Raw genomic sequence first — 23951 nt, forward strand, 5'->3', positions numbered from 1 at the left:
ACGATGAGGCCTCGTTGGTCAGGCCACCAAATTTTAATTATATATATATTATATATATATATATATATATATATATATATATATATATATATATATATATATATATATATATATATATATATATATATATATATATATATATATATCGTGCCGAATAGGCAGAACTTGCGATCTTGGCTTAAATAGCAACGCTCACCTTGCCATATAGGACAAGTGAAAATTTGTGTTTGCAATAATTTCGCCAAAATCATTCTGAACCTAACGAAAAAAATATATTTCACTGTGTTTGTTTAGTATTAAATTATTGTAAGCAAATCTAAAATATATTTAGGTGGGTTAGGCTAAAATAAATTACTCTGGTTATAATAAGGTTAGGTAAGTTTTCTAAGATTCTTTTAATGCAAAATTATAAATTTTTACATTAACATTAATGAAAAAAATATATCTTTAAACGTATAAGAGAAAATTTTAGAAAGGACTTAATTTTAAACGAGTTCTTGCTAGTTGACCAGTTTTACATATTGGGCACGACATATATATATATATATATATATATATATATATATATATATATATATATATATATATATATATATATATATATATATATATATATATATATAACGTAATAGGTTGTAGACATCAACCATCCAGGGAGGTACCGTCCTGCCAAGTAAGTGTAAAAACGAAAGCTTGTAATTGTTTTACAAGATGGTAGGATTATTGGTGTCTTTTTTTCTGTCTCATAAACGTGCAAGATTTCAGGTACGTCTTGCTATTTCTACTTACACTTAGGTCACACTACACATACATGTACACTTTTATGTATACACACTCATCTGAGTTTTCTTTGATTTTATATTAATAGTTCTTGTTCTTATTGCTTTTCCTTTTATATCCATGGGGAAGTGAACAAGAATCTTTCCTCCGTAAGCCATGCGTATTGTAAAAGTCAACTAAAATGACGGGAACAATGGGCTAGTAACCCTTTTTCCCGTATACCCTACTAAAAGGAAAAAGAAGAAAACCGTCAAAGTGGGATGTTTGAATGTGCGTGGATGTTGTGCGAATGATAAGAAAGAGATGATTGTGGATGTTATGAATGAGAAGAAGCTGGATGTTCTGGCTTTAAGTGAAACAAAGCTAAAGGGGGTGGGAGAGTTTCAGTGGGGAGAAATAAATGGGATTAGGTCAGGGGTTTCAAATAGAGCTAAAGGAATAGTAGCAATAATGTTGAAGAATAAGTTATGGCAGGAAAAGAGGGAATATAAATGTATTAATTCAAGGATTATGTGGAGTAAAATAAAGGTTGGATGTGAAAAGTAGGTTATAGTAAGCTTTTATGCACCTGGAGAATAGAGAAGTGTAGAGGAGAGAGAGATTTTGGGAAATGTTGAGTGAGTGCGTGAGGAGTTTTGAACCAAGTGTGAGAGTACTTGTGGTTGTGAATTTCAATGCTAAAGTGGGTAAAAATGTTGTGAAGGGAGTAGTAGGTAAAGGGGTGCCAGGGGTAAATGAAAATCGGGAGCCTTTAATTGAGCTATGTGTAGAAAGAGGTTTGTGAATAAGTAATACATATTTTATGAAAAAGAGGACAAATAAATATACAAGGTATGATATAGCACATAATGAAAGTAGTTAAGAGTATGTATTGTTGGATAAAAGGTTGATGGATAGGCTTCAGGATGTACATGTTTACAGAGGGGCAACTGATATATCGGATCATTATTTATTTAGGTAGGTGGGACAAAAGGAAAAGGGGGCAACAACAAGTAAGAGAGGTGAAAGTGTATAAACTAAGGGAGGAGGAAGTTAGGGTGAGATATAAGTAACTATTGGCAGGAAGGTGGGCAAGTGCAAGTATGAGTAGTGGGGTGGTTGAAGAGGGTTGAATAGTTTTGAAAAAGCAGTATTAGAATGTGGGGCAGAAGTTTGTGGCTATAGGAGGGTGGGTGCACGAGGAAAGAGGAGTGATTGGTGGAATGATGAAGTAAAGGATGTGATAAGATAAAAAGGTAGCCTATGAGAGGTTTTTATAAAGCAGAAGTGTTATAAGAAGAGCAGAGTATATGAAGAGTAAAAGAAAGGTGAAGAGAGTGGTGAGAGAGTGCAAAAGGAGAGCAGATGATAGAGTGGGAGAGGCACTGTCAAGAAATTTTGATGAAAATAAGAAAAAATTTGGAGAGAGATAAGAAAGCCTTGGGAACGAATGGATTTGTCAGTTAAAAACAGAGTAGGGGAGTTAGTTGATGGGGAGCTGGAGGTAATGGGTAGATGGCAGAAATATTTTGAGGGACTTTTAAATGTTGATGAAGAAAGGGAGGCGGTAATTTCATGCACTGGCCAGGAAGGTATAACAACTTTTAGGAGTGAAGAGAAGCAGGATTCACGTGAGTGTGGGGGAGGTGCATGAGGCATTTGGTAGAATGAAAGGGGGTAAAGCAGATGGAACTGACGGGATCATAACAGAAATGTTAAAAGCAGGGGAGGATATAGTGTTGGAGTGGTTGGTATTTTTGTTTAATAAATGTATGAAAGAGGGGAAGGTACCTAGGGATTGGCAGAGAGCATGTATAGTTCCTTTATATAAAGGGACGGGAAACAGAGATTATAAAAATTATAGGGAAATAAGTTTACCGAGTATACCAGGAAAAGAGTACGGTAGGGTTAGTATTGACAGAATTATAGGTAAGACAGAGAATAGGATTGCAGATGAGCAAGGAGGCTTTAGAGTGGGTAGGGGATGTGTAGATCAAGTGTTTACATTGAAGCATATATGTGAACAGTATTTGGATAAAGGTAGGGAAGGTTTCATTGCATTTGTGGATTTAGAAAAGGCATATGATAGTGGATAGAGGAGCAGTGTGGTAGATGTTGCAAGTATATGGAATAGGTAGTAAATTATTAAATGCTGTAAATGAGTTTTTATGAGGATAGTGAGGCTCAGGTCAGAGTGTGTAGAAGAGAGGGAGATTACCTACCGGTAAAAGTAGGTCTTAGACAGGGATGTGTAATGTCACCATGGTTGTTTAAGATATTTATAGATGGGGTTGTAAAAGAAGTAAACGCTAGGATGTTGAGGAGAGGGGTGGGATTAAATTATGGGGAATCAAATACAGAATGGGAGTTGACACAGTTGCTTTTTGCTGATGATACTGTGCTTATGGGAGATTCTAAAGATAAGTTGCAAAGGTTAGTGGACGAGTTTAGGAGGGTGTGTAAAGATGAAGAAAAATTAGATATCACATCGGAGAGAGGGAGTATGCAAGAAGTGAATGTTTCCAGATATTTGGGAGTTGTGTCAGCGGATGGGTTTATGAAGGATGAAGCTAACCATAAAATTGATGAAGGAAAAAATGTGAGTGGTGCGTTGAGGTATATGTGGAGACAAAAAAACGTTATCTATGGATGCAAAGAATGGAATGTATGGAAGTATAGTGGTACTAACACTCTTCTATGGGTGTGAAGCTTGGGTTGTAAATGCTGCAGCGAGGAGGCGTTTGGAGGCAGTGGAGATGTCCTGTCTAAGGGCAGTGTATGTGGTGTAAATATTATGCAGAAAATTCAGAGTGTGGAAATTAGGAGGTGTGGAGTTAAAAGTATTAGTCAGAGGGTTGAAGAGGGGTTGTTGAGGTGGTTTGGTCATTTAGAGAGAATGGATCAAAGTAGAATGACATGGAGAGCGTATAAATTTGTAGGGGAAGGAAGGCGGTGTAGGGGTCGTCCTCGAAAAGGTTGGAAGGAAGGGGTAAAGGAGGTTCGGTGGGCGAGGGGCTTGGACTTCCAGCAAGCGTGCGTGAGCGTGTTAGATAGGAGTGAATGGAGACGAAATGTTTTTGGGACCAGACGAGCTGTTGCAGTTTGAGCAGGGTAATATTTAGTAAAGGGTTTCAGGGAAACCGGTTATTTCTATATAGCTGGACTTGAGTACTGGAAATGGCAAGTACAATGCATGGACTTTAAGGAAGAGGTTTGGGATATTGACAGTTTGGAGGGATATGTTGTATATCTTTATATATGCTTCTAAACTGTTGTATCTGGGCACCTCTGCAAAAACAGTGATTATGTATGAGTGAGGTGAAAATGTTGAATGATGATGAAAGTATTTTCTTTTTGGGGATTTCTGTCTGTCTCTCTCTCCCTCTGTCTCTCTCTCTCTGTCTCTCTCTCTCTAATATATATATATATATATATATATATATATATATATATATATATATATATTATATAGGGAGGTACCACCTCTAGAACTGTCGTAGGGACCCTTATTCTCAGAGAAAAGAATAAACTTGCTTCCGGGAAAACTCAAGGTTCTTCCTGAAGCTGTTTGAGAACTTTCTCCTACCACCCCCTATATTTAATGTATATTTTATTTAAAGACAAAATACATTGACAAAACATTCACAAAAATACAATAGAAAGTAAAACAGCATAGGTAACTCAGAGTTACATCTCGAATACTTCGTCCAGCTCCCCGGTCGTGGGCCACGTGCCCAGAATGCTGCAGGCATTTCCTCTCTGGATCGAAACGCTGAGTCTCTGAAAGAGGAAGCTGGTCGCCGTGTGGTCGTTGGTTTCTATGATGAGCTTTTCACCCAGCTCTTTGACGAACTTTAGAGCACACTTGCCCCATGCTCCAAGGGTCTCCGACCCTATTGGGATGAAGTTATAGCAAGGAGGAAGGTCTTCATATTTGCGGATCTTCTGGGTCTCCCTGTGGCTGGCAGCTCCACCCCCTTCCACTACGGAGTATGGCAAGTAGGTGTCTGCCAATGTGGCAGCACAGGTGTAGTCCCAGGCAATCTGCTTTCCATCCTTCCAGGGTAGCATAGTGGCTCCACCAGGACGCTTTTGACTTACGTCAGACCTCTGCACTTGGGGTTTCCGTTGAGCTGGGCAACGGGCTGTGGCGAGGCTTCTCTTTATATCACTGACCTCCTCATGTCTGTCGTACTTCCCTTCTGCTGTGTGACACACGAGACCATGAAGTCTGAATTGATCAGCCGTCGCCTTGCCGCAAATACACCTATGTTCGGTGAGGATGGGGGCGGCTAGGCGAAGAGCAACACCAATCCGAATGGCCTGTGGGTCGAGACGGGTGCCCAGGGAGGAATTGGGAACAGCTAACAGGAAATCTCCTGAGTGTGGTGCCTTCACTGCCAGGAGACGAGCTTTGTCCTTTCCTGAAGCGTTGGAGAGCATTGCGTTGGCGATTTTTTCCATGATCGGTTTGTCCCAGTGGGACTGTTTGTGCTCTTTGGGAGGAGCTGGTCTTCTGGAGGAGTCTGTAAGGGTGTCCCACCGAATCGCTGCTTCAGTAAACCTGGGGTCTTGAGCTCCTACCACGTCTTTCAAGTGTTCAGGAACAATCTTCTTGACTAATGCACTGGAAGCCAAACACGAAAACAGAAAAGCAGGTAAAGCAACATGCGTTGCTTTGCGCACCCCTATACCTTCCAGTCGCACTGGGAGAGTTGTCTGATCCCATTGCTGATCCTCTAGTGACAGGTTCAGTGCCTTCTTAAAGGTTGATCTCAGGTGTGCGTCATATTCGTCGAGTGTTGGGTTGTCAAAAGGGGGTGCACACCTCAGGAAGTGAGTGAGTCTTGGCATAGTAAGACACCTTGTGAGGAGATAGAGCATCATAGGCATCAAAATCGCTTATTCTCTCCTCCATTCTCATCAGGTCATTCAATTTGTCCTTGAGGACAGTGTTGATGGCCTGGTGCTCCCAAGAGGGTACTGTTGGACAGAGTGGTAGTAGACTTCTGGGAGGATTCTTCGCACAGCATTAATTATTTCCTGGTTCGCTGTGATGATTTCGCACTTGGAGGGATTGAGGGTGAGTCCCAAGTCTTCTCCCTGTGTTTTCACCAGTTGTAGGTCCCCTACCAGGGACTCCTCAGTACCTGCCAGAGTGCCATCATCTAGGTACCAGATGTTGAGCTCGCTGCGTAGGCTGGAAGTTAGTTCTCTTACTGCCAAGTAGAAGAGAAGTGGAGCGAGTGGGTCACCCTGCTGAACACCCTCTGATGAGAGAATTTCATGTTCTCCAAACAAATGAATTGAGGGTTTGCTGTAGCCGGCTGAAATGAAGGGAAAAAGACTGGGGAACCGATCCCGAACAGCTGGCAAGACAGCATCTCTCTTCACCATATTAAAGGCATTTCTAAAATCAAGTTTGACTACGGCCTTGTCTTCTGGTAGGTCCCAGATGTAGGCCCTTACCGCATGAGCTACGGCTTCACTGCCTTGAGAGACCCCAAAGCCCAGTTGGTGTGATTGGAGTAAACTGGCAGCTTCTAGGCAAATGTTTCTTACTGTTGCTTTGGCAACGAGACGGCGAAGTGTGTTTCCAACCGCAATGGGTCTGATTCCCCCATCCTTCTTCTTCCAGGCACATAGGCTCCAAAAAAAAAAAAAAGGTTTAATTTCTTCTGGGAATCGCCCAGTCAGGAAGTTGTTAACTCGTTCAGAAGAATTGATGCAGACGCACCAAGTACTGGATTTACCATTTCTTTGAGGTGCTGAGGTCGAATTCCAGTGTAACCTTCTGCAGATCCTGTTGGAAATGACACAGTCGCCTTATAGACTTTCGATTCTGGCAAAATTAATTGTTCAGTGATGGGGTCTTCCTCAGGGTTGTTGTTGATGGCTATGGTGTCCCTGGTTGGATGCTTGTCTCTTAGTGCTTGGGCTGTGGTCTCATCTTTAGGGGCTACAGTGTCGTCACTTGTAATATATATATATATATATATATATATATATATATATATATATATATATATATATATATATATATATATATATATATATATATATATATCTGACCAGCTGTTGGAGTATGAGCAGGGTAATATTATGTGAAGGGATTCAGGGAAACTGTTTAGCCGAACTTGAGTCCTGGAGGTGGGAAGTACAGCGCCTGCACTTTAAAGAAGGGGTTTGTGATATTGACTGTTTGGAGTGACATAAACTCATATCTGGGCACCTCAGCAAAGACAGTGATTATGAGTATGATGGTGAAAGTGTCGAATGATGGTGAACGTGTTTCTTTCTTGGGTCACCCTGCCTCATTGGTAGACGCCCGACGTGAATAATAACTGAGTGCGACATTCACGTCTTTGACTCCTGTCGAGCATTTTGTAAAGATGACCATTGATTGGGGTTCAAATAATCATATCTAAATTGTCCTCACACCAATATGAAACTGAGGCAGTACGATTTCATTCAACAATGCACCTCTTTATATAATTATGAGAAATAATTTACAATTGTTGAAATTATATTTTCGTCGCAATAATGTACATAATAGCAAAGCACTGCTATTCTTACCTGTTCTATCATCCCTTTTGTGTTCGTGCTACGTGTGTGTACGTGAAGGATGTTTTTGAGGGTCCCCCGCGTCCCCGTCCCAGACCAGGCCTCATGGTGAATCAAGGCCTGATCAACCAAGCTATAATACCATATAAGACGGGGGTCCTAATTGGCTTGTCAATTCACTGTAGATATCATTTGACCTCCAGTGATCTGAACATGAAGAGTTTGTCAAGTTCGGTTAGCAGAAGAGAGGCAAGACGAAGGACCACACTTAAGATTATTTTTGTATACTGTTGAGTATTATGGGGTATACGGGGCACCGTGGCCAGATAAGTACTTCGCACTATTGTAGTTGGAGTAGGAGGCAGTTCCCTCAGACAACTGGTGTGTAACAGTGTTGTGACTGGCGAGAGGCAACAGGTGGGTAACAGTGTTGTGGTTGGGGTAGGGGAGGGAACACCTTAGCGAGGCAACAGGTGGGTAACCGTGTTGTGGTTGGGGTAGGGGAGGGAACACCTTAGCGAGGCAACAGGTGGGTAAGTGTTGTGGTTGGGGTTGGGAAGGTAAACACCTTGGCGAGGCAACAGGTGGGTAGCAGTGTTGTGGTTAGTGAGGAGAACACTCTTGGCAGGCAACTGGTATTACCTGGAGATGTTAGTGCCCACGCGGCCTGGTTCCAACTCTGAAATCTCTCTTGCATTGGACGGTGCCATCAACACCCTTAGGAGGGTGTTGAAAATTCTTGTTCCCTTTATACTCAGGTTGTCTCTTATTCCAGATGTAAATTATGATGGATCGTTCTCGCCTACCTTCCATGGAACTTAGTTCGAGGGACTTCAAGCATTCCCGGAATTTAGGTGTTTTACTGACTTCCTTCAGCTCTGCAGTTTCACCGAATTTCAAAGGGCCTGTTAATATACAACAATATTCCAGTTCAGAGAGAACAAATGACTTGAGTATCATCATACCTTTATACATTTGATATATCCTGGGTTGATACAACATTGGCTTGGATTCACTCGTTTTGAAGGTTCTAGTTATGACTCTCAGTATCGAAATGACACGATTGCAAACAAACCATACCACGGGCAGGGATTAAACTCGTGGCGAGTGAATCGTTAAACTCCAGGCCAGCGTGTATGCCACTGGGCCAGCTGGCTACAGTATGATTCATCCAGACAGGTATATTTATACACCATAGAGAGGTTAGCACAGGCCCCAATATGACCACAAATGCAAGTCTTTTACAGATAAATTTCCCGCCAGCGTGGCCATGACGAACTCTAGCTCTAGTCCCCTGAAAGCCGAGGCTTACGCACTGGCCTGGAGTTTTACGACTCGTTCGCTACGAGTCCAATTCCCGCCCGTGGTATGTTTGTTTGCAGTCTTGTCATTACGATTTCGTGAGTCATGATGACAGCTTTGAGGGAACTAGAACTAGAGTTCGTCACGGCCACGCTGGCGGGAGATTCATCTGTAAAAGCTTGCATTTGTGGTCACAGTGGGGCCTGTGCTAACCTCTCTATAGTGTATAAATATACCAAGTTAGATAAATCTTATTGTAGCCAGCCGGCCCAGTGGCTTACGCGCTGGCCTGGAGTTTCAAGACTCGCTCGCCATGAGTTCAATCCCCACCCGTGGTATGGTTCTAGTTATCCAACTATCATTTTCTTTCTGGATATGATAACGTTGAGGTGTTCCTTGAATTCGAGGTTTTGTGACTTCATTCCTAAGTCTCTCGCATTAAACCTGTGTGCGCCATTCGTTTTTATTTCCTCACATTTTCCTTGGTGGAGAGACTGATATTTGTCCTCATTGAACATATATGTTGTCACTGGCTCACTGCAGGACTTGGTTTGTATTACCTTGATAAGTTGCTGTGTCCTCAATGGATACCACTCTCATACGGATTCTAGTATCGTCTGCATGGGATGATGTCTGTGTAGGGTATGAGAAAGAGAAGAAATACCGTGTCTTAAGGACACAGCTTTCACTGTGGCAGCCTCTGATTTCACTATGTTCACTATTACTTTTTTTTTATTCTGTTCGTCAGGAAATTAGATATCCTTCTGACCACTTTTTCAGTTATTCCTTTAGCACACATCGCATGCGCTATTATGCCATGGTTATACTTGTAAACGGCTTTTGCAAAGTCTAGGGACTGTACATCACATCGGCAATTTGCTTATCTTCATGTGCATTAGAGACGAAGTCATAATGGTCCAATAGTTGCGAGAGGCATGAGCAATCTCCTCTTAACCTATGTTGCCCTGGGTTGTGCAATTATTGTAAATCTATGTGATTAACAATCTTGCGTCTTAGATTTTTTTCAAATATTGTGAATAATATGGGACGTTATCGCTACCTTTCTATAACTTTTCCAATTACTGTACTGTCGCCTTTGCGGGTGGTACAATATCAGTGGTTTTTAGTGACTGTGGGATAACTCCTGTGTCCAGACTGCACCATAAAATATTTCAGGCACATGATAGAGGTTTCCTGTAATTTTAACGAATATGGAGTTCCACGAGTCTGGGCCGAGGACAGAGTACGCGGTATACTGTTATTGGTTTGGGTAATAGTTGCAGGTAAAAGTTAGGCAACCGTGTTTTGATGTGTGTGTGTGGGGGGGGGGGAGGAGGAGGAAGCACCGTGACCAGGCAACAGTTGGTAAACAGTGTTATGGTGGGTGTGGGGAGGAGGAAGCATCGTGACCACGAGGAAGCACCGTGACCACGAGGAAGCACCGTGACCAGGAGGAAGCACCATGACCAGGAGGAAGCACCGTGACCAGGAGGAAGCACCGTGACCAGGAGGAAGCACCATGACCACGAGGAAGCACCGTGACCACGAGAAAGCACCGTGACCACGAGGAAGCACCGTGACCACGAGGAAGCACCGTGACCAGGAGGAAGCACCGTGACCAGGAGGAAGCACCGTGACCAGGAGGAAGCACCGTGACCACGAGGAAGCACCATGACCACGAGGAAGCACCGTGACCAGGAGGAAGCACCGTGACCAGGAGGAAGCACCATGACCAGGAGGATGCACCATGACCAGGAGGAAGCACCGTGACCAGGAGGAAGCACCGTGACCACGAGGAAGCACCGTGACCAGGAGGAAGCACCATGACCACGAGGAAGCACCGTGACCAGGAGGAAGCATCGTGACCAGGCAACAGTTGGTAAAGTGTTGTGGTAGGTGTGGGGAGGAGGAAGCACCGTGACCAGGAGGAAGCATCGTGACGAGGAGGAAGCATCGTAGCTAGGAGGAAGCACCGTGACCAGGAGGAAGCACCGTGACCAGGAGGAAGCACCGTGACCAAGAGGAAGCACCGTGACCAGGAGGAAGCATCGTGACCAGGCAACAGTTGGTAAACAGAGTTGTGGTGGGTGTGGGGAGGAGGAAGCACCGTGACCAGGCAACAAAACAGTTTCTAAGGAAGCAGTAATAGCCAAGTTTGTGCAGGAAGGGGCCAAAGACACATGGCAATGTGTACTCTGCGGGAAGGTGTTGAAGGGAGCTCACGGAATCCATAAGCACACTATCTTTGAACATGCTGAGATGATTGATGTCAAGAAAAGTGGATGACTTCAACAGTCATCGTGGCCGTAAATGTCCGCAGCTTCTAGAGTATCTAGGAAACAAATTTGTTTTGAAGAATGATCCTCCAGACCGTCCATGCTGAAAATATGAAAAAAGTAAAGAGTATCCAGGAAATATGTATTGCTGATACTCTGTATGGTGACTGTACCTGTGGGTACGGAAGGTAGCACACATCTCGTAACTACTGGTATGGCAGGGCTTATGCTAAATATAATTACGGTAGTTAAAGTGATTCACACGATGTGATATGTATCAGAGACCCAAAATTTCCTACAGATGTAATTCCTAGTCACAAAGCTGCCCACTTTAGATATGCCTTTGATGGGTTTCGAGAGCTTTCTTGCACCAGCTTTCCGGTACTAGCCATAAGTGGGTAATGCAGTGAGATACGTGAGAGAAAATGTAAAATAACGCAGTGAAAATAAGGGGTACCATGGATATACTTATCCTACTGCCAGCAGATATCAGAAATATTGTCAGAATTTAGTGTAGAAATCGAAAGGAAACTGGGTAACTACCACCGCCTAGTATCTGATATAAATCAAGCTGTGATAGATATATGGGTCATCAGGCCACCAACAGCAACAGTCTGTTTCACCAGGCACTCAACAAAAAGGTCTAACTCCAGGCTGAACTACAGAAGGAAAACTTAAATCATGTAACAGGTATATCATAGGTATGGTTGGCTAGAGGGACCTGGATGTCTTAGATTAGTAGTAATCCAAGGAAAGGAATTTTTATTTATCTGAAAATCAGGTCGTCTAATGCGCTGAGAGACGGCATATTCCTCATAATGATTATAATTTTCTTAGGCTACTTGCACATTTCTGTGAAGTTGTCTGGTACACTTCAAAATGTACACAATCCTTTACGCAGTATATTGTGGTGTCATGTTATTGATAAGAAGCCGCATACACATGTCAGGATGTGTACTATCCTCCTTGGCACAAATCAGTGTGACTGAAGTCACATTGATACAAATTAGTCAGGTTTAAATTATTAATAAGTACGTTTCAAAGAGAGCAGTCATCCAGGAAGTTCATTTCGTGTGAAAGTGAAATAGAAGGCTGTTAAGTTTTGCACACAGTGATTACTGGCGTTCACTTTGTCTCATGAACTTGCAAGATGGAAGGTAAATCTTTGACTTTTATTTACATTCTTACGTAATTCATACTTGTATTCTTTCATTCATACTTGCATTCTGTTTACACTTGCCTTTGGTTTCATACTTATATTTTGTTTAAACTTTCCTTTGTGTTCATTTATGTTTCTTAATTCTCTGATTCTTATTATTGTGTTATTTTCTCCTTAACTGGGGAGTCCAGGTCTGAAACTGGGCTAGGGGCGATGATCCAAGGACCATTACAGTATTAACATGTCGAGAGAGTGGGCGAGGTACACAGTGTCCAGGCAACAAGTGTGTGTGTGTGTGGTTGGGGGGGGATGGGCCAGATACAGGGACAGCCTTTTCTACACAAGACTCGTTACGTAGGTAGTTTAATCGTCTATTAATAGTGATTAGTGAGGCTGATGACCTGCTAATGATCTGTGATTACCAATTACTTGATTTTGGAGGTAGTTGGGTAGCCAAACCTTCCATCCCCCCACCTCCCCACCCTTCCTGCCTGTATGACCACCCAGGCACCGCCCTTAACCACCCAGGCACCGCCCTTAACCACCCACCCACCCTTAATCCATTATCCGTCTATCCACCCTGTGTTCACCAACCCTCCACACACGCCCCCACCGAAGATCCCTCCTCCCACTAACAACCCCAACCATCCCTTCCACGAAATCTCACCCCTTTAAAGAGCCCCTGCCTAATCAACCACTCACGAACGTTCCACCCAATTTTTTCTCATTCTCATATCCTTTATAAACAGACATAATTCATAACACTGTATCATCCTTTGTATATGTAATGAAAATTGTATGAGAGGCATCCATTGAGGGCATAGCAATCCTCCATGCTGATATAAACTAAGTCTTCCAGTAGGCAACAAAATTTCAGTTACCCTGTTATGGAAAGCATGGAGAATTAACGCTGGAGTGAAGTAAAAAGCAATCTCAAATTACTTAACAGGGTAGAAGAGGAATGTGAGATAAATAATGTGTGAAGATCTTGCATCCAAGTAGCACTGCTATCACAAATGAAAGGAAAATAATGGTGGATAATTAGAACCTCCAGGACAAGAAATGCCAAGCCAATGATGATACTTTTTAAGTCAGTTGTTTTCTCATAACTAGAATATTCCTACACACTGTTAACCCCTTTTAAAGCAGGCAAGATCGTATAACTAAATTCTCCATATAAACACAACACCTAAATAATTTGGAATGAGTCTCTCGAACGGTGTTTGTAACTTAGTCAAGAAAGCTACATCATAATTAACACTGGAAAAATTCTGCAGGGATTGGTACCAAATATACACACCGAAATTACTACCTACGAGAATAAGGTCTCGGCAGATAGTGTAAAATACCTCCGGTGGAAAAAAGGGATGCAATAAGTACACTAAGAGATAACTCAATAAGTCTGAGGAAGTCTAGACTTTAAAACACCTTCGCTTCATACATAAGGGTAATTACAGAAAGCCCTCACTTAACGTCGTCGATAGGTTCTTTGAAACTGCAACTTAAGCAAAACGACGTGTAACGAAACCAGGAGTTAAGGTCCCACGGCAAGGGAGAGCTCAAAGGGAGGGCAGTAGTGTTGCAGACGCCATGACTCTAAAGTATGTCGCTCTAGGGCGCTGCAAAGCCGTGTATTTACTCTAATTATTAAAATTTTTTTTATTAATTTAGGTATCGCATATTTTCAGAATTATTAACACGCTACCTTTTAAAACCGAATACAGTCATAAGGGAGGAAATTGACTTTATAGTAAAACTGAGTCGGAGCTGCGGCGGCTTTGTCGCCACTTGGAGAGACTATTGCTATTTGTGTGTTATGCAGTTTTAAACGTTTCTTAAGACATTCATACCAACTACGACTTGCCACGATGGCTTCACTTTCAGGACGAGTGCCCTGTTTTTTCTTTAGATCTTCCAATAAACTTAAAGCTTTCATTTATATGGCCATTAGCGAACATAGCTAGTTACACCGATGCATGTCCTCCGTGCAGATATTTAAAAATCTTTCCACATTTTCCATTCCTGGCTGGGAAATTATTTCTTTTTCTCATCAACGTTATAACGAAACGACGTTACGTGAGGACTTTGTCTTCAAGATGAACCTGAATGTTCATCCAGTTCCTTTTCAGCTGGTCTGTGGTGCCTACGTTCGATCGAAGCTGTCACCAACAGTCTGGTTGATTAGGTCATCAAAATCCCGACGTTTCCTTCATATTTTATTTCCTCCAATTTTTGCGTGGTCGAATGTTGAGGAGTACATAGCGAACGTCTCTCTTAGTATATTAGTTTCATTGCCTCCGTTGTTATGTTTATATTTTATTGTAATAGTTACTTTCCGTAATTTGATAATTTGAAGATGTTAGCATGTTCGTGGACTAGTTTGACATCCTTTGTATGCGGGCGTTTTCTCACAGTAATAGTTCACTAATTTGTTATATTTCTAATTTGCTTTATATTTGCATGTACAACCGATTTCATTGTGACTTCTTTATTATGTTCTTTCAGTTACCGATTTTAGTGAGCACAATTCTTGTGCGGCAGCACAATTCTACCTTTTTCTTTTCAGTGATTACACTCGTTAATTTGTTTTAGTTTCTATTACTTTTTTTTTTAATTTAAATACGTACTTTCTGCCTAACGGATGAAACTGAACTATTTGACTTGTAAGGTGTTTGTGGCATCTTGGTGCCTTCTGCATCTTTTTTTCCACACATCTAAACCTCTGGCCGGTAGTCTTTGTACACTGAATTTTTATGTTTTCCCATTATTTTCTGACACTAATATGTTCGCTAGTTTTTATCTGTACTTGTGTTTCAAGTACATGACCTCAGACCTCTACTCCTGGGCTCAAGAATAAGAAAAACACTAATATATTTCTTCTGATTTTTTACTTTATAAAACTATTTGTGGCAATATCATTAATTTTCCGTGAGCATTCTAAGTAACGATCTCAAGTTTAAACTCTAGCACTCTGCTGTTAGTTTTACTCGTCTTTCACAGAAATTACGAAGATTATATTATTTAGTTGGTAACTAAATGGACTACCCTCCAGGTCACACTCACTGCTTTACAGCAGTTAAACACAAATGACTGTCAGTATTTACATGTGAAAACACAACCTGTCACACGCGTCCATGCCGCGTAGGCACACTTAGTGTAAATTAAATCACAGAATGTGTAGGGCTTGAACTCATGGCAGGCGATTCCTGGAACTCACAGGCCAGTGTGTGTTAACCACAGGACCACGCGTTATGTGATTTGTTAACAATTGTATTTATGCGATTTAGTGATTCACGTACTGAGTACTGCTGTCTTTGCTGCTTGATTACATTCAACTACAAGCCTTGCTAATATAGTCTGCTTAAGATATTTTCTTAAACATTTGCCAAAGTATAGCAGTTATTTTGCACTCCATAGGATTTCACTTTACCGCGGTTATGCAAAATACAGTTGCCTCTGGGTAATGAAATTTCAGTCACTAATGTGTAATCACGTGAGGGCCTTCTGATTGCGTTTTGAGAGTTGCTTGAGAGTAGTCGAGTCATGGTCATGTTAGTAGTAATGTCAACTACTACCGTTTTACCCTGATTATGCACTAACCCTAATGTCTACCTGTTGATTAAATTTTTAAGTGACAGTACATTCGCTAGGTTATTTCACTTGATAATGGTTGAATCCTGGTGGCAAGTGGGGTTCAGTTGTCAGCCCGCTGCATCCTCTGCTGGAACCCGTACATATTAAATAAATTTTTGTATTTGACGGGACGAACAACTTTAATTTTCACCTTTATTAATCTTGTTCTGACTCTTCAATTAACCTTTTATGGATTAGTAAATTAGTACCGTACTCTGCCTACTTAACTATCTCATGTCTGCTTACTAAATATGGTTCAGAGGGAATGACTAGGCCTTATGGTTGGTAGCTAAATCAGTTGGACCTGGCATCACAGCCCAGATGATCAGAAACCAACTGAAGGAACTTGTCAAGCATCCTCGTGAAGGGAACTTAAATTTTTCTTAGGAGTCTTTTATAATCTACTTGTTTTACGTTCTAAAGGCGTTTTTGTTCCGATTAACCCAGAGTGTGGGTAACCCAGGATAACTCGGTAATGTCAGGATGTCATCAGACTGTCTTATTGCCACTGGGATCCATGATTACTCTCCGCTGGGATGCGATCCCCACCAGTCACCTAATGCTTAAGTACATGCTGCGAAGGTAATAGGGTCAGCAGATGTAAGGAACAATGCACAACGTTTCCACTGATCACAGTTAAGACCGCTACCACGTGAGCCTTTATTACATCTTCATCAGTTTATAACAGTTGAGAGTGGAAATTTTTGAAGGTAGAACGACGTAAGCCTTTAGTTAAGAGATCACAGTTAAGACGACACAAAAAATTACAAGCGGATATGAGCGAAGTCTTCCATTGGGCAAATGAATATAACATGATGTACACCGGTGACAAGTTTCAACTGCTTAGATACAGGAGGCATGAAGACCTCAAGACGAGCAAGGTGTACATAAACCAGGCAGACCCTATCAAAGAATGTAAAAAAAAAAAAAAAAAAAAAAAGGTAAACTTTGTAATATTCATATCACAGCTTCTGTCATTTGGAAAACATAATAAGGCAATTTAAATAAATGTCAGAAAAATGACAGGGTGGATTACGAGAACTTTCAAAACAAGAGAAACTCACCAAGACTGTACTTTTCAATTCATATGTGCTCTCTCAAGACTTGAATATTGGTTTGTCCTCACAGCGCTTTTCAAGGCAGGGGAAACAGCAGAGTTGGAAAATGTAACCAGCCTGAAGCCACAATAATAGAGGTGTATTAGAATTAATAACTGGGCTTCCTCCTTACAGACTGAACTGTTTGCCATACTTGTTGCTCTCAAGCTTGTCGAAACTACGACTGCACACAGAATAACACTCTTCATCCTTACTTGCTCTTAATAGACAGGGACCTGAATGTATCATGTTTGTGAATGAAGCTAAGCACCGATGTACACAAATTATTAAGAAAGGGATTAGTTAAGTTTTTGTGGAGTCACTTCGCACAGTTCTCCAGGAACAGGGGAAAGTTGATGAATTAGCTAAACAAGCATTAAATAAAGAAAAAGTTGAGTATAATTTTTATTCTAAAAGCTTATGAAACATTGTCAGAAAGTAACTAGCAAACGAGCTTGAAAGCAGAACAATATACAGAGGAACTATTAACCATCATAATGAAATGTCAAGATAAACATATATGGCGAAAGTAATAAGGTCAGTAAATTGCCAGATGTTACTGCTAGACTAAGGCTAGGATATCACTATCTTTGCAAAGTGTGTGGACAGAGTCAGGGTCATATACTGGAACATTGTATCATAGTGTGTCCAAACATGCAATTTTCAGACACTTCCATGCAAACCTTACACAGGATATGGCAAAAGATCTCATTGTTTATGATAAAATATATGAAATCTTGAGGTTGTATCCACATTCTGCATCAACTGAATGAACTGTTTTTATAAAGATTGCAACCCAGTTATGATCAAATTTTTCAAGTGGCAACAAGATACCATTTTTTTGAGATTACATTCCTTACTGTACCGTGTACAATAACAACAACTATATGAAATAAGTGTAAAATAAAAAAAATGACTAATATATCTTTCTAGTGATGTAATAATGCTCAGTGGGGTCTGACAAAGACCCATTGTGACCTCTGTAATCCTGTTTTTTGGGCTACCGCTCACAGGATGAGCACGGTGTGCACAATAAACTAGCCGCTCAAGTGGCACCACTAAACTAACTGGAAAATGTCGAGTTCATATACTACCCGCCTAGATTCAGTAAAACTTCCAAACTATTAGGAACGCCTCAAAGCACATGGATTGTTGTCTTTGGAATGGAGGAAAGGGGAATAAATGCTAATATATCACGAAAATACTTGAGGGCCTGGTGCCCAACCTGCACACTGTTATAACAGAAAGGTAAAACATGTGGGAGAAAGTGTGAATTATAGCCAGTGAACAGCAGGAGAGCCATAGATACAATTCGAAACCACTATTTACCAGAAAACTGTTTCAGGGGGTCAACTCCCCCGCGGCCCGGTCCCAGTTCAAACCTCCTTGTGGTTAGCCTGCTCAACTAGACTGTCAAAATCCGTGTCCCAAGACTTACCATATTACCACCAGACATCAGAAATATCTTAGGAACGACGATAGAAGTTTTAAAAAAAATGGACACTTTCCTGCTGCAAGAGCCGGAAGAGTCGCCACAAACAGCGTGGTTGACCAGGAGGTCAACAGCGAAGCTTGGAATCAGGCCGAACTGCAGGGAAGGGAAGGGGGTTAGAAAACCCCTCGAAACGAGTCTCGGGTAAGCTGTGTGTGTGTGTGGGGGGGGGGCTTGTGTGTGGTTGTGGGGGTGTGTGAGGGGGGGCTTGTGTGTGGTTGTGGGGGGGTGTGAGGGGGGGGCTTGTGTGTGTGTGTGTGTGTGTGTACTCACCTAATTGTGGTTGCAGGGGTCGAAACTCAGCTCCTGGCCCCGTGTGTGTGTGTGTGTGTGTGTGTGTGTGTGTGTGTGTGTGCGCGCACATGCATGCATGCATGTTTATGTAGAAGTTTCCGTGGTCTGCAGTGCAGCTGTCTCCCACCTCGATCTCTCCCCCACCCCTTCCCTTTCACACGCCAACTTAACGCTGCACCACGCCCTCACCTGTGCCCCCCCTTACCTCTACCTTCCACTCACCCCAACATTACCCTCCCTCACCCCATCCTTCCTCACCCCTATCCAACCATCATCTCCACCTCTCCCCCCGTCTCCAATACACTCGGTATATAAAATTCTCCTGAATAAGATGATTTTGTTACCAATGTAATTGAAGCTTAGATACCTTAGTAACCGACTTGTCTTGCCGTTTCTTGAATGTAATTTTCTACACGTTCCAGTTTTTTTTTTTTAAAGAGAACGGTGTGATGTGATGTAAATGATATTCGAGTTTGGATCATCTGGATTATTTCCATGATTGCAACTTGGTGTGTGTTGCACGATCCATGTTCACTGGTTGCTCGCAGTAATACCTAGCTTCGTTTATCCGAAGTATCATCGTCCCCACGGCCCGGTCCCAGACCTCTTTGTTACGTCTGATCAGCGAGGCTTTAGGTGCTAGCTGCTTGTAGTTCAAAACAGGTAGAATCACCCGGAAACTTGCTTCAAGACCTTAAAAACTTTCTCTTCAAGACAAGGAACTCCGTAATTCTGGCAATATATATATATTTTTTGATAACAGGTTATTGCTTTTGGTATTGTTTTTCACGTAACTGTATATGTTGAATTACTGTGTTTATTGGTTCCCATGAATGTAAAAATCGTAATACTGCATCACTGAGTAAAAATAAATGGTCTAAAGTCCTTAACACTTGTATTAAAACAATTATAGTTCATTTAAATCGTATACAATTAAGCTGTACCCACGGGTACAGTTAAGTCAAAAATGAGGTTAGAAGGCGGGGAGTACTTATAAGGCATAAGAGGAGGATCACGTAGAGTAGAGGATATTAATGACTCTCGTGAGACACTTGAGTGTGTGAGGCAGGAAACACGACCACTGCTGAATTATAGCAATGGCAGGACATCCTGCACTCTCTCATTATACGCTGCACTGCACGACTACGTGTGAGGTTTACAGCAGCGGCAGTTCAGAGTGTCTGTTGGAGTATCATGCGCGCAAGGATGGTACAGGAGTGGGAGTTTCAGTGCAGCACCTACAGTGTGCTGCAAGACAGGGCTGCAGGCCAGGGTTGGTACAGGAAGCATAGCAAGCACAAAGCAGCCATTTACCGCGTGAGTGAAGAACATTGTTAGTACTTACGGTTTTTTTTTTCTTGGAAGAGATCAGTGTTCATGTGTTTTGTGGAAGTGAGTATTTGTTGTTTTTAGGTACTTGTAGTGCACATACGTATGTATGTATAAGGCATGTATAATTACATGCGCGTAACATCTGGATTATTGCAGCGCCACGGTCTTTACAGCCCTATCAATTTTTGTTAATTGTACATTTTTAATGTATTCAGTTATAAAGAAAACCTACGTACACTTGAAACAACACCTGATACTTGCAACCTTTCTCGGTGTCATCACACCCGCGGGGCGGTCCCAGACCAGGCATCCTGGGAGATGAAGGCCCGATTAACCAGGCTGTTACTTCTGGCTGCACCCAGTCCAACGTAGGAACCACAGCCCAACAAGTCAGGCACTGATATGATTAACTTAGTTCCCTCTTGAAGACGGTCAGAGGTGTGTTGGTAATTCTGCCGTTGAAGAGTCGGGGGACCTCTGACTTTCAGCCATTTCTCTGTGTATTCGTCGCTCCCCTACTTTTTAGTGAAGGCATTTTGCACCATCTTCCAAGTCTCCTGCTGTCATACGGAGTGTCATACTGGTTTGGAACCAGTCCCTCCAAAATTTTGCAGATGTATATTCATGTACCTTTCTCGCCTACGTTGGAAGGAATAGTTGAAAGGCCATTAACTGCTCCCAGTAGTTCATATGGTTGAGTGTATATGAGCAGCAAAAATTCTCTGTACGTTTTCAGCTCAGCACTATCGCCTGCCTTGGAAGGGTCAGTCAGTACACAATATTCCATCCTGAAGAGAAGTGACTTGAAGATTATCATCATTGTCTCGGTATCTCTTGTCTTGAAAGTTCTAGTTATCCACCCTATCATTTTCCATGCGGTAGTTATGGCAACATTGTAGTGATCCTTGAATGTGAGATCTTTCGACACCATTACTCCTAAGTCTCGCACATCTAACTTTCGTTATGTTGAATAATTTTATTGTCATATACTACTTTACAGTCCTTATTTCCTTCATTCTTCCGTAGCACAGCAACTGAAGCTTTTCCTTGTTAATCATCATAGTGGACGCAGGCGACCTCCCCCTCTCCCCAGAGGACGCAGGCAGCCAACTAGAAGATTTGATGTACGTCAACTTGAAGATTCGCTGTCTTCGACGGACGCAAACACTCTTAGAGATTTTTGTGTTATCAGCAAAGGATATTACGGTGCTATGATTTATGTCGTGTCACTGTCTGATATAAGAATGGGAAACAGAAGTGGGGCGAGTACCGTGTCTTACGGAATAGTTTTTTTCACTGTGGCAGCCTCCGACTTCACTCTATTAGGACAGATTTCGGTCTGCCCTGAACCAATATCATTATAATCCCTGACGAACCATTATGATATTAGTGATATTAGTCCAAGACGAACCACGATAATAATAGTCCAGGATGGATCACGATCATAGTGGTCCAAGATGGACGGGTATGGTAATGATCCAGGATCGACCGCAACATCTTTTAAGATTTACTCGGGTAACACTTTACTGTTGTATATAACTAAATTAAGTTCATTTATCGGGCCACTGGCAGCAACGGTCTGTAGATACATATGTGAGCAGTTGAAGACATTTAGAAGTCTCGTTACAAGTGGATTCTTCTTTCGCCCCTCGTTGCGAAACGTTTCCTCCAGTAAAAATCTTGAACATTGCATGTGTCTTTATCTACATACTGTCGGTATGACAATACGTGTTCTCCAGCCAACAGCTTGGTTGATAAGACAGTTAAGGAAGCCTGAACTTAAGTCGTGCTGCCAGGGTAGGAGAAAACTCTCCAAACCCCTCACACTTCAAAGGTATACAGTAAATATTGGAGTACTGGCTACCGTTTGTGGTCATGACGAGGACCCATATTCTTGGAGAAGATATAAAGTTTTCCTGTAAAGAAAGCTCTCTTCCTAAGGCTAACTGAAGGATTCTTCCGGGGGTCAAGGCTCCCGTAGCCAGGTCCCAGACCAAGCCTCCTGCTGGATCAAGGTTTGATTAACCAGGTTGTTACTGCTAGCCGCACTCGGTTCAACATATGAACCACAGCCCCACTGGTCAGGAACTAACTTAGAGGAATTCACCAAGTTTCCTCTAGAAAATAGCCAGAGGCTTGTTGGCAATTCTCCGTATGCACGAAGGTTAACCATTTTCCTTCACTGCCCTCGTTTATCATTAGTTTTTCGTATTTGCACAAACATTCTTGCAGTAAATATTAAATTATATTATAGATTTCAAATTCTAAAATTCCTCACAGGCACAAAGCAGCAAACAAGGATGCCTCATCTGCAGTGTTACTTAGAGATATGATGTTTTTATGTTTGTGATTTATTTAAAAAATAGAAATACAGTACCCTTGAATTATCTGGTGTATTAACTTTTGTTAATCTTGTTCCAGGGTGGCGTTGGTGTCTGATGCCGTGGGTGTAGGAGATACGCTCGCGGGGAGCTACCACGCGCTGGCTGGCTCAGGTACTGACAGGTAGTACTAGGGTGATACATGGTGGCTTCCTCAGGTACCGACAGGTAGTACTAGGGTGGTGTACAGTAGCTGACTCAGGCGTTGACAGTACTAGATTGGTATATACTGGCTGGCTCGGGTACTGATAGGTAGTACTAGGGGTGGTATATTGTGGTTGGCTCAGGTACTGACAGGTAGTACTAGGGCAGTATATACTGGCTGACTCAGGTACTGACAGGTAGTACTAGGATGGTTCGTGGTGCCTGGTTTAAGGGCACGTAAGTTCCCTCGTCTTCTAATGTTCATTTTTCCACTATAATCTACCTTGTCCATAATAATTATCTCATTTGCTTTGTCCGTTTCGTAAGGTGAAGTCTAGGATCTTTCTTTAATTCATGGTATAACTTAACAAATCTTTGAGGACAATTGTGTTGCAGAAGTCTGAGCAAAGCTCAGATCTCTGCAACACACCTGCAACAGACCTCTGCAACGCAGTAGTCCTCAAAGATTTGTTAAGTTATACTATGTATTAAAGAAAGATCCTGGACTTCACCTTAGAAAACAGACAAAGTAAATGCGATAATAATTATGTGTGATGAGTGGTTTTGAAAACCGACAAGTTGAAGAATTGAGACACTTATGCAACACATGGGAATCTTTCTTCAATAATTATGTACGAGGTAGATTATAGTGGAAAAATGAACGTCATTAGAAGACGGAGTCACTTGCCTCTTAAGTACATGAAGAACGTTCTCTCATACTCTTAATCATTAAAAATTAATAAAACTAAGAGAAATATATAAGATACATATTGCAGGAGAGATACATGTAATGTCTGGTGTATTACCCAAACCAGGCTGCTTCTCCACTTTACAAGTTGCATCACATAAAGTCGCCTCGTTATTGAAGGTGTTATGCCATGGTGGTTCAATGAGATTGTGAATATATGTAAATGTTTAGGTTTCATGTATGTTTTATTGGCACGGTTAGTTGGCACTCTTTGTAAGCATTGTTAGCTTAGTGTACAAGATACAAGAGGTGAACATCAAGGTACCAAGAGGACAACTCTGCTCACACTGCATCAGCGCCTCGTCTCGTCAAGGTCAGTTGTTGTGGTTTTTTTTTTTATTATTATTTTACATTTTATATTTTTGTTAATGTGCGGGATATGATGGCATATTTTTATTCTTGTGGCACTGTCATACTCTACAGCATTACACTCTTCAAGGGAGGGGATGGTGCTTTGATGCTAGTTTAGGGCTCTTGATCCAAGGATTTGGCGATACATTCATCTTTGGATCAAAGCTAATTACTTCCATTCTCCAAGTGTTGTATAACTTTAGCTAGTTTAATATTACCTATGATACTATCATTATATTCATTGGTTGTTAATATTTATATTACTGTAAATCTGGGTGTCATAGCCTCAAACGTGAATCAATCACCGTTAAACCTAATTTATCATCACATTTGTTATATCAGTAAATGGACTTGCATTCTATTATCATTATTTATACAAACCTAATAGATTTAGCATTATAATAATATTAACATAATGG

The 23951-nt window shown here is 41.7% G+C and overlaps 1 long non-coding RNA gene across 1 annotated transcript in view; it reads left to right on the forward strand.

The window, feature by feature from the left end:
• The window catches only part of LOC138854898 (uncharacterized), a 167713-nt gene that overhangs the window by 34310 nt on the left and 109452 nt on the right, over positions 1-23951 (forward strand). The window contains exon 2 of the long non-coding RNA XR_011394057.1: positions 22330-23494. This is a non-coding gene — a long non-coding RNA (uncharacterized lncRNA). The remainder of the gene's footprint in view (positions 1-22329; positions 23495-23951) is intronic.

Source organism: Cherax quadricarinatus, chromosome 73 (assembly GCF_038502225.1).
Source record: "Cherax quadricarinatus isolate ZL_2023a chromosome 73, ASM3850222v1, whole genome shotgun sequence".
Lineage (NCBI taxonomy): Eukaryota > Metazoa > Arthropoda > Malacostraca > Decapoda > Parastacidae > Cherax > Cherax quadricarinatus.